We start from the raw sequence: 15,202 nt of genomic DNA on the forward strand, positions 1-15,202 counted from the left end.
CAGAAAGAGAAAAAAGAACATATATTTTGAACAACATTACGTGCAAGTGTTCTTTATGTTGAACCATTGGATGATGCAATGTATGTGAAAAAATGTTTGCATCGTGTCCGTGTAACTTGTTCATTAGTTTGAAATGCAGATTTGCAAACTAGACATTCTTACTTATCTGATGCTTGTTCTCTTATATCTTTATCGTGCCCATCATAAGTGATGCTCAAAAAAAAAAACAAAATTTTGAAACAAAGAACCATAATCTTCAAGTGGTCTATCATAAGAAGTATGGATATCTCGTAGAGAGTCGACCAACATAGTATCAGGACCTATCTTATTACAATAAAAAGTTGTATATCTGATAAACTTATTTCATGACTCACCTGTTGTATTCTTGTCGAAGTACTCACGATCTTTCCTGGGATGGATATTGGTATCACTGTTGAGAAAAACATCTTCTGATAAAATAAATTTGAAAGAGATTTTAAACATTTCCACTAGAGAAGTTCATTTTCGTGTGCTAGTTTCTTGATGCTAAGCTTTGGCGCAACAAAGGAATTTTTTTTTCTTCCTAAATACCTCTCATAAGATTGAGATCTAGGAGACGAATGTGTGCAAGAGATTTCACCTAATTAGGTTACTCTCCTCTATCAACGAGTTCTTTTCCAACACAATCAATCAAGCAGTGTATTCAAGGGATGAGTTTATAAGAATACAAGCTCCACTATTTATAGTGTTATGACCATGGATTGTTTGGTAAATAAAGTATTATCATTTCCGAATATTCTCAAACATATGAACAAAATATTGTTTCCGAAATTAACAAATACCACCTGTATTTCAACAAATAAACAAATATCGCTCTTAGTTGAAAACTAATATTAGCTAGCATATTTTCATATACTTGATATGGTAAGCATATATATTTCGATATTTGAAAAGATATTAACAATTGGTTTCAGGATATTTCCTTGAGTATAAAAGGAAAGAACATTAAGATATATAGATTTAACACATGTGCAAATCACTATGTCGCATCTTAGGGACATTCCAAGATCAATTTATGCACATCTCGACGTTTGCAGAAACCCGAAGATAACAAACATGCCGAATATTATAAAAATATTTAATACTATCGGAATCGATCCTGAGATTTGTCCACGGTCCTGGGATCATTCATATACTTAGGATCGACCATGGAATCGGTCTTATACTTAGGAGTTTTGCAAGTTTACTTCCTAAAACTATGTTTCTGAAATTGCTTTCAAACATAATTCCAAGGTTTAAATTCATTCGGAATTTCAATAAACTAAATAATAACATATTACCAATTAGTGTAATATTGATTCACAAAGTACTTAGATAAATTATGCTTCTTAACTCCGTATACTCAAGTTGCATAAAACAACTAACATATTATTCTTTGATACTTTGATAACAGTATAATGACCAAGTCACCAATACTAGATACAAGTAAACGAACTTTATTTCCTATGTTATGTTTTCAATAAATACTAACTCGAAAGTATAAAGATGAAAATGGAACAAGTCATATATGTTATTACTACCCTCAAAATGAAGGATGATGTGTTCGTTGATGCCGATGAGTCTTCAGGTTCTTTATGAGTAACAAGAGCAATCCTAAACATTTTTGTGTTCATAGTCTAACTTAACGAAGTTCAATATGGTAATCAAATCAAGCAGCTTCGAGTTTTGGAACTTAATTTGACAACCGAACTTGACATACCAATGCTTGGTGGGTTCAACCGATCGATGCTCTAACATAATCCTTCGTAAATATAATAGAAAAAATTTAAGAAATTGATCCACCCAATAGTTTTCCAATGCTTGGAGACATTATTGAGGTATATGCTAAAATTAACATTAATACTCCACTTATAAGTGTCACTTCTACGTTAGCTACTTCAAGACTATCTAGGTGGTTCATATTAACTATAAGAAACAACCTTATAGAATTTCCCCTAATGTTATGTTATTAATCATAAGAAAAGTGAGTGTAAAAACAAAGATAATTTCCTGAAAGTAGACGGTACTAAACCCCATATTTTGTTGGCTTCCTTGGGTTCAGAAACTAAAGTCAAATGTAAGCCCCCCAGTTCAGTGTATTTCTCAATCATGGAATAATGAACTAGAACTTCAAATTTCTGGATGTCATTTGAATATTCTTAACTGCCAATATGAGTATTTGAAAATTTTCTTCCATTTATGATCTAATTTAAGAGATGACCAATGATCCCATTTGTGTTCCATTGTTCATCTTCATTGTTGTGTTGTATGAGACATGAAATTTATATCTAGTAATTACAAAAAAGGATAGTGGCAATCAGAATTCAGACTAACATTGGTAAAACATACAAGTATGTGTACCTAGCGCCAAACAGTTATTTTTCTCTCATAATTAATTTGAAACATTCCCAATAGCAAATTTTGTTTTTTATAAACAATAAATTTTACTAACTAAAATTGCTAAGGATCTCCGAACATCCATTGCTTGAATCATATTTCGAGAGTTTAACCAAGACAACCTTGAAATCAATTATTTTTTTTGCAATATTAAATCTACTTAAATGGTATGACATAGTTTCATAAGATATAATGGTAAATTTTGTGAGTAAATAAGATATGTCAGTCTTCACATACCTCTTTGTTGATGAAGTTCTCGCAAATGTGTTCGTTTGTTCACCAGTCTTTAATCTTCGAGGGTTATCCAGTGATGTCTAATACTCAACTATCATATTCTAATCCTGGTACGAGACTTGACTTTAGTAGACTATAAATTAAGGTATAGTTTTGTACATCTAAGATTTACAACAAGCTTAAGATAAAAAAACTTGTAAGTCCAATTGAGAGATGCCCTAACATATTCAAGATCATTATATCCATCTTTTGCAATTTCCCAAAGCTTTTATGAGATGAATAAGGTTTTCATTTGGAGACTCCATAAATCATAATTTTCACCTTCAAATATTGCAACAAAGTTTTGAGAGTAATTGAAAAGGAATGTGAAAAGACGACGTACCCAAATACACCACAATCTTTTATTTATCAGCATATAAGTCCTCTACCGAATGTGATCGTTTATGGACGAGTCGAGACAATATGACAATTCGGTTCACACTTCGTGTGATCGTCTATGGATACGAGATGGAGACAATACAACAACAAGATAACTTGTGTGATTGACTATGGATATACAAGATCGAGACAATACGACAACAAAGTGTGTACTTGATAATATGTTCAGTAATAAACAAACTCTATAGGATCACTATCAAGTATTGCAGAGTTAACGTAAAGTGCAATTTACTTTAATTATAATAAAAACATTTATAATGCGAAAAAGTAAAGTAAATGGCACAACAAGATTTTATTAACGAGGAAACTGCAAATGCATAAAATCCCTGGGACCTAGTCCGGTTTTGAATACTCTCAGAATTAAGCTGTTATAAAAAAATCCAATACAAATTTCTATAGTTGAGACCAAGCAGACTACCCCTAACTACTTAGTTCCCTTAGTATCCCTGCGCCTTCGACTTCTAGAGTCACGCACGTGAATAGCAAGTCCTTTGGATCGTATTCTAAACATCAAAGGAATAATCTTTTTGGTAACCACTCTAATCAATCTTTCTACAAGATATAGATGAGTCGTTGACAAAGGCTCTTATGTTTAATCTAATAAACTCCTTTGTCTGGTCAGATCAATCTAACTATAACTATCGAAATAGTCAAGTATAGATTCACACTCAACTAATATAGATCTCAAAGTAAATATAGAGAATGTCGATCTCACACAACTAATCAATCAGATTTATCAAAGATAAATCGATTCTAGTTGGATCCCAGCCGATCAAGAATTGTGCACTAAATCCACAAGATACGAAAACTAATAAGAATTCTTCTTCGTCTTAAAATCTTTTATTGCCTTCAAATACCTGCACAACACCACTTGAATCTCTAGTGATCAATCATGCACAGAACGGAGTCTGTTGATAATGGATTATCACAAGATGTCTTTAGATCCGAAAACAGTTCTAAAGATCCCGTCGATACTTTGGTCTAGTCTGAGTGAATCTTATATCAGAAGAGAAGATTCTCAAGAATAAACAAACTAGGTGCAATCAAAGTTCCAACAACCATTAGTCAATCAAATCAAATCGAAAACTAATAACACTACAATTATCTAGTTTCCCACCAACGGTACTCGTAGAGCTTATTGATCCCACCCAAGTCTTTAAACGAGCGGTACTAAGAGATTTCACCTAATTAAGATAATTTTCTCTCCGAATAGATGACTCTACCAGAAACAACAAGAAATAAAGTTTTCTTGGATCTTAGGATGGTTTGCAAGTTTACTTCCTAAAACTATGTTTCTGAAATTGCTTTCAAATATAATTCCAAAGTTTAAATTCATTCGGAAGTTCAATACACTAAATAATAACATATTACCAATTAGTGTAGCGTCGATTCACAAAGTCCATAGATAAATTAGGATTCGAAACTCCATATACTCAAGTTGTATAAAACAACTAGCATATTATTCTTTGATACTTTCATAACAATATAATGACCAAGTCACCAGTACTAGATACAAGTAAACAAACTTTACTTCATATGTTATGTTTTTAATAAATACTAGTTTGAAAGAATAAAAATGAAAATGGATCAAGCCATATATGTTGTTACTACCCTCAAAATGAAGGATAATGTGTTTTTTGATGCCGATGCGTCTTCAGGTTATTTATGTGTACTGAGAGAAATATTAAACATTTTTATGTTCATAGTTTAACCTAACGAAGTTGAATCTAGTAATCAAATCAAGCAGCTTCGAGTCTTGGAACTAAATTTGATAACCGAACTTGACATACCAACGCTTGGTGGGTTCAACCGATCGATGCTCTAACAATATCTATTGTAAATATAATAGGAAAAGTTTAAAATTATTGAGGTATATGCTAAAATTAACATTAATAGTCCACTTAGAAGGGTTACTTCGACAGTAGCTACTTCAGGACTATCTAGGTGGATCAGATTAATTATAAGAAACAACCTTATAACATTTCCCCTAATGTTATGTTATATCATAATAAATGTGAGTTTAAAAACATAGATAAATTACAGAAAGTAGACAGTTCCAAACTCCATATTTTTTTGACTTCCTTGGGTTCAAAAGCTAAAGTCAAATCTAAGCTCCCCCAGTTAAGTGTGTTGCTCAATCATGGAAGGATGAACTAGAACTTCAAATTTCTGGATGTCATTTGAATCTTATTAACTGCCAATATGGATATTTGAAAATTTTCTTCTCTATTTTCTTTCATTTATGATCTTATTAAAGAGATGACCAATGATCCCATTTGCATTCCACTGTTCATTAATTGAATCTTCATTGTTGTGTTACAGGAGACATGAACTTTATATCTAGTAATTATAAAAAGGATAGTGGCAATCAGAATTCAGACTAACATTGGAATAACATACAAGTATGTGTACCTAGCGCCAAACAGTTCTTTTTTTCTCATAATTAATTTGAAACATTCCCAATAGCAATTTTTTTTATAAACAATAAATTGTTCTAACTAAAATTTCTAAGGATCTCCAATCATCCATTGCTTGAATCATATTTCGAGAGTTTAACCAAGACAACCTTGAAATTAAAATTTCTTTTTTGCAATATTAAATCTACTTAAATCGTATGACATAGTCTCATAAGATATAATGGTAAATTTTGTGAGTAAATATGATATGTCAGTCTTCACATACCACTTAATTGATGAAGTTCTCGCAAATGTCTTCGTTTGTTTTCCAGTCTTCAGTCTTCGAGGGTTATCCAGTGATATTTGATACTCAATTATCATATTATAATCCTGGCCCGAGACTTGACTTTAGTAGACTAGAAATTAAGGTATAGTTTTGTACATCTAAGATTGACAACAAGCTTAAGATACAAAAACTTGTAAGTTCAACTGATCGATTGCCTAACATATTCAGGATCATTATATCCATCTTTTACAAGTTCTTGAAGATTTTGTGAGATGAATAAGGTTTTCATTTGGAGACTCCATAAATCACAATTTTCACCTTCAAATATTGAAACAGAGTTTTGAGAATAATTGAAAAGGCCTATGTTACAACTTGAAGCCATGTATAGTTCTGATGCCAAATTTGTTGGAACATAAGATATTTAGGAACTATTTTAACTTTAAATTTTGTTTATTTGTTGTTGTTTGGTAATAACTCTTATAACTAGCTTATTTATAGGAGATTAAGTGTAGATACTTGACATTTATACTTACTACGCATTTCATTAATATAAAAATGTTATGCATGATTTTCGTAACTCTTGTAAAAGATAATTCTAGACTAGTTATAACTTTAGATAACTTATGCATGGATGAACCTTTAACTTTAATTCAAATTGCTACTATCTTTTTAACATAAAATATATTGTTTACATTCTAAGTTTTTTTGTAGTTAAGTGTTATAGATTAACCAAAGAACAAACCAACCAATCAGAAAAGTAAGTTTTTTACAACAATAACGATAAAAAAAGATTACAAAAGCAATGTAATATATAACAAGTTGAGCTATTCGTTTTCTTGATCATGAAATTAAAATATATAGGAGATACTAGATAAGTGTATATCTAAGAACGTTCATAATTATCTAAAATTATACCAAAGATGAAATCTTAGCTATTTGATTGAAAAATAAATCTGTCACCCTATCTGTATAATAATGGGCCTATTGCCAAAAAGAGAAAAAAGAACATATATTTTGAACGACATAATGTGCAAGTGTTCTTTATGTTAAACCACTGGATTATGCAATGTATGTTAAAACATTGTTTGCATCGTGTCTGTGTAACTTGTTTATCAGTTTAATATGAGGATTTGCAAACCAGGCAATCTTACGTATCCCATACTTGTTTTCTTATTTCTTTATGGTGCCCACCATAAGTGATGTTCAAAGAAACCCAATTTGAAATAAAGAACCATAATCTTCAAGTGGTTTCTCATAAGAAGTAGGGATATTTCATAGAGAGTCGACGAACATAGTACTAGGATCTATCTTATTATAATAAAAGTTGTATATTTGATAAACTTATTCCATGACTCGCCTGTTGTATTCTTGTCGAAGTACTCACGATCTTTCCTGAGATGTATATTGATATCACTGTTGAGAAAAACATCTTTTGATAAAATAATTTTGAAAGGGATTTTAAACATTTTCCACAGGAGAAGTTCATTTTTGCGTGATAGTTTCTTGATGCTAAGCTTTGGCGCAACAATAGAAATGTTTTTTACCAGGGTACCTCTTATAAGATTGAGATCTAGGAGACGAATGTGTACCTCGATCACAACTTGAGCGTCGGAAGAAAGGATTTTCACCGAAGATAAAGAAAAAAAACAATAATCAAACCCTCTAATATTAAGAAACATCTTCGTTGGTAACTACTTCTTCGATCATTGTCCCTCTTTTAATCTATATCATATCTCTCGTCGTATGTATGTAATAAGTATACAATTGAGTGTTTCTCAAGTATATTAAGTTTTCTATAAACAATTAATTAATCATTGGGCAAGTTTACAAAAAAGACGTAGGAAAAATCATCCGGCTTTAATAGGCCCCATGTAAGTATTATTTTTACTATATTTGTGCTCGTGCTACGCATTGGGAGTAGTACACTTCCTCTCCTATTTTAAAGTATAAATAAAAAAATTCAAGTTATTTTCAACTCTGGATTTGCACTGGTGGGTCTATTGAGATTATTTTGGTATTCACCCCTCTAATAGAATTACTCTTTCCTATCCATTCACTTTACTTTTACCATGTCTACAATTCAATGGACTGATAATTATTTTCCTTTGCATTAAAAAAAAACGCGTAAGAAATAAAGAACTATTTTCACTCGAAGCATTAATTTAGATTTTATTAACTTGTGCAACTCATATAAGAAGGTAAAAGAATATGGGACAACGATTCCTTCAGCAATTCCAACACATGGTGATACTTTGATTAGAGTTGTTACAGTGTATTCTTAGAGGCTTTAACTCGATCAAACGCTCTTTCAAGGACCCATGTACAACAAATTTCAAGCCGATACATGGAACATGTTGAAATCAAATCAGAAAAAGATCAAAACAGTGTTGAATCATTCAAAAAAGAACCAAATATACACAAAAGAGTTCATGCTTGATATTAAATATTTTCACTCACCTTAAAGAAAATGGTGGATTCTTGAATAATTACCCATATAATAATCATAATTGCAAATATAATGCATTACCAAATATATGAAAAATACGTACAACTCCTGAATGTAAAAAAAAAAGACACTCATAGCAATAAAATGATTGAAAAAATGAGCAATTTTTCGCCATTCACTTTCCCAAACCCATTAACACGTTTTCCTATCTTTAACACGTTTTTTCATTTTTCTTTTAAAAATCATATACTATGATTTTTTAGGTTTTCCTATTTTTAATCTAACATGTTTTTCTTTTTGTATAATTATATACATTTTACATAGCCTTATTGATAAAGATAATCAAACGTAGAATGTCAATCTGAGATGTTATCCATCCAATATAAATAACCATATACGATTAATTACGTGGTATAAAAATAATGAATTTTTTTCCTCCAGTCTTAAAATCATCGTTGGGCGATATGATAGGAATGTAATGTGTCTTTTCAATTCACTTCGAAGATTTCTATTTTTTATAAAATACTTCGAAGGTTTCCATAAAACCTCTAGTTAGAGTTATCAACAATTTTCTTTTACTCGCATGTATCCTGGGAAAAAATAGTAAATCACTTTTGAAAGTTGTTTATCAACCGTAGAATATCAAAAAATCAAAAGTAAATCAAGATACATAAGGCTTGTTCTGTGATCAGGTAATAAAACCTGATTTGCAAAGGAGACATTACTCATGTCTAAAATTTTGTTAAGTAGGATGAGTGATTGGTTTTTCATGATCAACTTAACAACTTCACTTTCCCCCAACTCATTAACATGTTTTCCTATATTTAACACATTTTTTTAGAGATCTTATTATATATTTTAATTCTTCTTATTTTTAATTTAACACGTGTTCTTGTCTTTCTAGATTGCATACTCGTTTGATAATGAAAATTTAATGCAGAGAGATACGACAACACCTAATGTAGGTGACATTGGTATGATATAATCAAGTATATGGTGTAAAAAGAGTGTAATAACAGTCAATATGGGAGTGAGTTTCTGTCACCCCAGAATATCTATACCAATAAAACATGGCCTAGTGACCCCATCAAAGCTTCCGCTTCATTAAATGCCAATTTCGGCCAATAGGAAGTGAGGATTCCATCACCAATCAACGTGGGAGCTTATATTGTCTAGGCCTTTAAGTCTTTAGATTCTTCGAGTAACCTTTCCCTAGTCACTAGTAGGCATCAACTATGAGTTTTTCAAAATTCATTTTTGAATCTCATCGTGAATCGATTATCAAGTAAGTTAATGAGTCTGGAATTGGTGTTCATTGGTCTAACCAATCTTATGTTATAAACATCGAAATAAAATTAGAAATAAAAATTTCTGGTTCAGTCGACCAGTCAATACACTAGGAAATAATGTTGATATTCTCTTGCCAAAAAAGCTAAAGAAGATAACGGTCGTTGTAAATTTTACGAGGATATTACACCTGACATTTATGAGTTGGTGGTAAAAGATCATCATATTGTATCTGGTTTTAATTAATAAAATTTTCTTTTCCATCAAAAAAGAAGAAATTTTTTTTAAATAGAAATATAGGTATAACCAAAAGGTATGAGAAAATAAAATGAGATCATATTAACTAAGGAGTTCTAGTGTCACATAGTTTTACTAATTTATATTCACATAAAGGGAGATCCTTAACGAACTAATTAGGTCGTGAAAAAGCGGGGAAATCTGTGAGCCCGATTGATATGAGAAATAACTTGGACGATACCAAATACCAAAACCCAGTGCCAATCAATTCCTATCCAACAATCAAGGTCGGATTTACCAATTGACTGAACTACGCACAACCTGTGATATTTCAATCACATAAACAAATATAATGCGAAAAAGAAATAACACGGACACCAGAAATTTTGTTAACGAGAAAACCGCAAATGCAGAAAAACCTTGGGACCTAGTCCATATTTGAACACTACACTGTATTAAGCCGCTACAGACACTAGCCTACTACAAGTTAACTTTGGAATGGAATGTGGTTGAGCCCTAACCAAGTCTCACACCGATTAAGGTACAGTCGCGTTCCTTACGCCTCGATAACCACGCCGGATTCTTCGCACTTGATTCCCTTAGATGATCTCATCCACAACTAAGATTTGCTATAACCCAAAGTCGAAAACTTATAATTAAATCTGTCTCCCACATATAAGTCTATTCTGATAGATAAATATGTCTCCCACATAAGTACCTATGAAGTTTTTTTTTCCGTCTTTTGATAAATCAAGGTGAACAAGAACCAATTGATAATCCGGTCTCATACTCCCGAAGAGCATCCTAGAAATATCAATCACCTTACAATAACTTAACTATATGGTAGTAGAAGAAGTTATTGCGGAATCACAAAGAATGAGATGAAGAGCTTTGTGATTACTTTTTATATCTTACTTATCGGAGATAAATCTCTAGCAAATCTTAGACAAGATAGTACTCAATACGATATAACAAGTAAGATCATAATATGCAACTATAAAGAAAATAGTTGGATCTGGCTTCACGAATCCCAAATGAAGTCTTCAAGTCGTTAACCTATAATGGTTTTGGAAAAGCCTAGGTTAAAATAGAATCGACTCTAGTCGCAATTAGGAGTCAGGAAAGTGCCGAGATTAGGTTTTCCAGTTGCTAGAGTTCTCCCTTATATAGTCTTTCAAATCAGGTTTTGATTTCAATCAAAGCTAAGATAGCTTAGTAATAAAGCATTCAATATTCGCCGTTAGATGAAAACCTGATTTAATATTCAAGCTAAGTCTGCTTAAAACCAAAGCAATATCTCTCCATTGTTAGATGGTCTTAGCTCGTTACATATAAATGAAATATACCTTCATTTATATATGGGTAACCGTACCTAAACGTGTATATTGAAAGATAATCAATATACATATGAACACTATCTCAACACTTTTGTCTTAACCACATTCATCAAACACTTCTAGATCAACTATGATGATCAATCAATCATGAAAGATAATCAAATGAATATAATTGTGTTTCACATAACGTTGTTTAATTTCTCACTATCTCATAGAAATATATACGAACCAATTGAATCAAAATCGGGTTGATTCATAGGAATCAATTCATGAACATTAAGCCACGATTTGCAAAGATTGTATTCCTTAATTCATAAATGTTTTTGTTCATGAGTATGAAAAACATACTTAACCGATTTTAAAACTTAAACCACTAAGTTTGCAAACAAGTACGCAAACTATAGCTTCTGGACTTTGGTCTTGTCCATCCGTTTGCAAACGGGTATGCAAATAGACGTACCGGACCTAACTCAGGTAGAACCGTTCGCACACTAGTATGCAAACAAGTTTCTCGGACTTTAACAGTTAAAACCGTTCGCATACTAGGTATGCAAACAAGGTTCCAAGACCTGAATCATACCAAAACAGTTTGCATACTAGGTACGCATATTGTGTTTTATCTAGACAAAATTTTTTGTTCTAAACTCCCATTTCAATCATTGAAACATTCTTGGAAGACGACAATATTTGTCTCACACAAACTATTAGCTTCAAGTAATTTTCAAGTGATCGAATGATCAATAAAAACATTTCGAGTCGATGTCAAATGATTGTCTCACACAAATCATGTAAGATGTTTCAAGGCAATTTCCACATGATCATATTTTGACTTAATATTTAGTTTCCAACAAATAAACTGTTTCCAACTAAACTCGTCAAGAATATGATGAACGTAGCTAAATCAAAAAGCTTCCAACACATATTTCGAGAAATAGATAAGCGAGATAAACTCGTCTCGAAATATCAAATGTGTATAATATAAAAGTCTATATAGATATACGACTTAGTCTCATTAGGAGATATAATAAAGTAGACTTCTGAGTGATAGATAAGTTTTAGTCTCCACATACCTTTTGTTGATGAAGTTCCTCCAAGCTATCCTCAGTAGATATTCGTCTTCAACAGATGAACGTCGTGAAGTCTAAAGCTCGACTACACATTCTATCCTAATCCGAGACATAGCTATAAGTAGACTGGAAATCAAGATTATACTTTTGATCAATTAAACTTGAAAAATAAGCTTGAGATATCAACGCTTGCGAGTTCGACCGAGCAGTGCTCTAACAGGTCGGACACACACTTTCCTATAACATTCCCCCTTGTGCGGTCCAACAGTAAACAAACCATGAGAGATCATCAACCATACGTCGGCTACATACATTATCCGGAAACCACTGAAACGAAGAAGTGGATTTGAATGCAAAAGAGCCCATGCAATTTTCAACAATTTTCTTACTAATATAATTAGATTTTGATAGTAAATAAGAGTTATCATTGCTCAACTAATTTCATAGATTATCAGTAAAGTATTTAAACTTGGGAAAAAGTAGTTGAGCTAGATCAAACATATTTTTTGCATTACAAAATTTTCTGATTGAAAACTTTACATGACTGTTGAAAATGACCATATTGATTGCAGAATGTACAAGTGGATTCAAAACCTATCTGATTTGTGTGAAAATCAATTTCTTTCGAAATTGATTTTTCAGGTTTTGCATATCAGATTCCTCGCCTATCATTTGGTTTCCTATAATCCTCTATCAAGCTATAAATCAAAGTCAAATCTTATCTTACTAATATAAAAAAAAGAGGTAATTGTTCAGTGAAGCTTTTTCACTTGACAGAAATACCCCCTCCAATCTTAGTTATCCCTCATATCCCCTTCAAATCCCCGATCTAAATTACGATTCAGTTTTCACACCTACGCTACCACTACCATCCATCAGGGAAACCGCCACTGTAACAACACCACCTTCGTCACCAACAATTCCGCCACCACCGTCATCGCCAACACTCAGGGCCGTACCAAGATTTTTAGGAGCCCTAGGAGAAAATCGAAAATAGGGCCCTCAAATAAAAATTCAAATTTTGTTTAAAGTAAAAAAAATCGATAACAAAAGTATGCTCTCAAGAAAAGAAAAAAAAAAAAAATAAGTATGTAATAAAATTTTCAAATGGAAACGACTAGGCAAATGTAATTAATTTACCAAAATTTGATTTTTCTTGCCTCCTCGATGCGAATCAATCCACTAAAACTAGTCAAATGTTCAATTGTAAATTATGATTATGGGATTACCAATTGTGAATCAATTCTTCGAAAAACGTTGTTATTATGAAATCAGAACTAGCAATTGACGAAAATCAGTACTGTCAACATCTGATCTTAAAAAAATTTATACCCATACATTGATGTCATGTAGATTTAAACATAAATAAAAACAAAATTGAAGAATCTTGTGACGAAATATTTCTAATAGATGAACTTACCATACCGAGGTGAATGTCGAGAGATGCAGAGACAACCTTTCCGCGAATGACGAAATCAATTTGTGTAAATGGATTTAAATAATTAGGTTTTCACTTTCTTATATACTAGACAATCGGATGGGCTAACAATACAATGTTCCAATGGACCAAAATAATTAAGAAATGAGCTATCGGTAGTTTCTTTCTTTCTTTTTCACTCCGACGGGTGAATGTACGGCTATTAGTAGTATGCATATGAAGAAAAATGGAAAAAAAAATGGGGCCCTATCATCCGGGGGGGCCTAGGCAATTGCCTATCTTTCCTATAAGCTTGGTACGGCCCTGCCACCACTAGCACCGCCTTAGTTATTAACATAGTCTGTTAAAATTAATAATACAAGTTAAAAAAAAGGCGCTTAAACCGATTGGATTTTAGAGATAAAATTGTAAGTGAGATCGAAGTAAAATTTCATAGATCATCCGGGATTTTGTGATTATATCAAAATAAAAATCAAGAAAAGAAAAGACTCTTTAGAGAGAGCTAGTGAAAACCCAAATTCCAATTCTTTATAGAGAGAATTATAGTAAAGAAATCAAATTGATTTGGCTCGACGAATTTCAGCCAAGTTACAGTAACATTTTCATGAATTATGATTACAAATGATTTATTAAGTGAGAATTTTCGTGAATTCTGATTACAAATGATTCATCAAGAAAGTAGTTGCTAGATAGACAGGGAAATGAAAAAGAGAGGTGGTGGTGGTGCCGTTTTGAGTTGGAAATGGTGGTGGTGGGATGTAGCTGGTTTTCTGTAGCAGTGGTTTAGTTGTGTGTCTGATGGTGGTCATTTAGAGAGGGAGGCAATGAAAAAGCGATAAGTCATACAGAAGAGATCTTGAATAAGTGACACGAGTAGGTAGCACATATAATCAGGTGTAACGTGAAAAGTTCAGTGTAGCTTAGTCGGGTTCCAGTTTGCATTTCTAGCATTTTAGGTTATGTATTCTTTCCCTTTGTTCAATCTATTTTCCTTCTTGCCGAGCAAAAAGAAGAAGAAAAATCAGAGGGATGTGGTCATCTGTTTTTAATTTAAAAATTTACACACATGTCGAATTTTAATTTTCAGGTGATAAAACAGCGGCATTTGCTGCTTTTTCGTTTCTCAGTTTTAGGGAAATGAATGAACTAATGATTGAGAGAAAACGTTTCTCGAATTCTTCATCTCTTGAATCAGCGCCGTTCTTTTCTGCTTCTTCATCTCTGTCTCGATCTAATTTCAGGTGATAACAGCGGCAGCTGCTGCTTCTTCCTTTCTCAGTTTTAGGGACTTGAAATGAACGATTGAGAAAAGAATTTCTCGATTTAGATCTCTCGGCTTTAATAACAACAACCGTTTCTCAATGAACAAACTAAATTTACAGGGAATTACAGGGAAGTGATGTGTCGGGGGAGAATAAAATTGTTGTTGGTGTTCGTGGAGATCCATTGTTGCTGCTGGTGATGATGGTTGTGGGATAAGGAGTAGGAAGAAAAAAGAAAAAAGAAATCAGAGAAAAAGAAGAAAAAATGAAAGGGTACATTTGAGTTTTTTTAAAATAAAAAAAGTTAAATTTGCTCATTATCATTTGACTTGAGGTTTTTTGTCCCAATTTTATTTGAA

The sequence above is a fragment of the Papaver somniferum genome, chromosome 11 (genome assembly GCF_003573695.1).
Source record: "Papaver somniferum cultivar HN1 chromosome 11, ASM357369v1, whole genome shotgun sequence".
In the NCBI taxonomy this organism is placed as follows: Eukaryota; Viridiplantae; Streptophyta; class Magnoliopsida; order Ranunculales; family Papaveraceae; genus Papaver; species Papaver somniferum.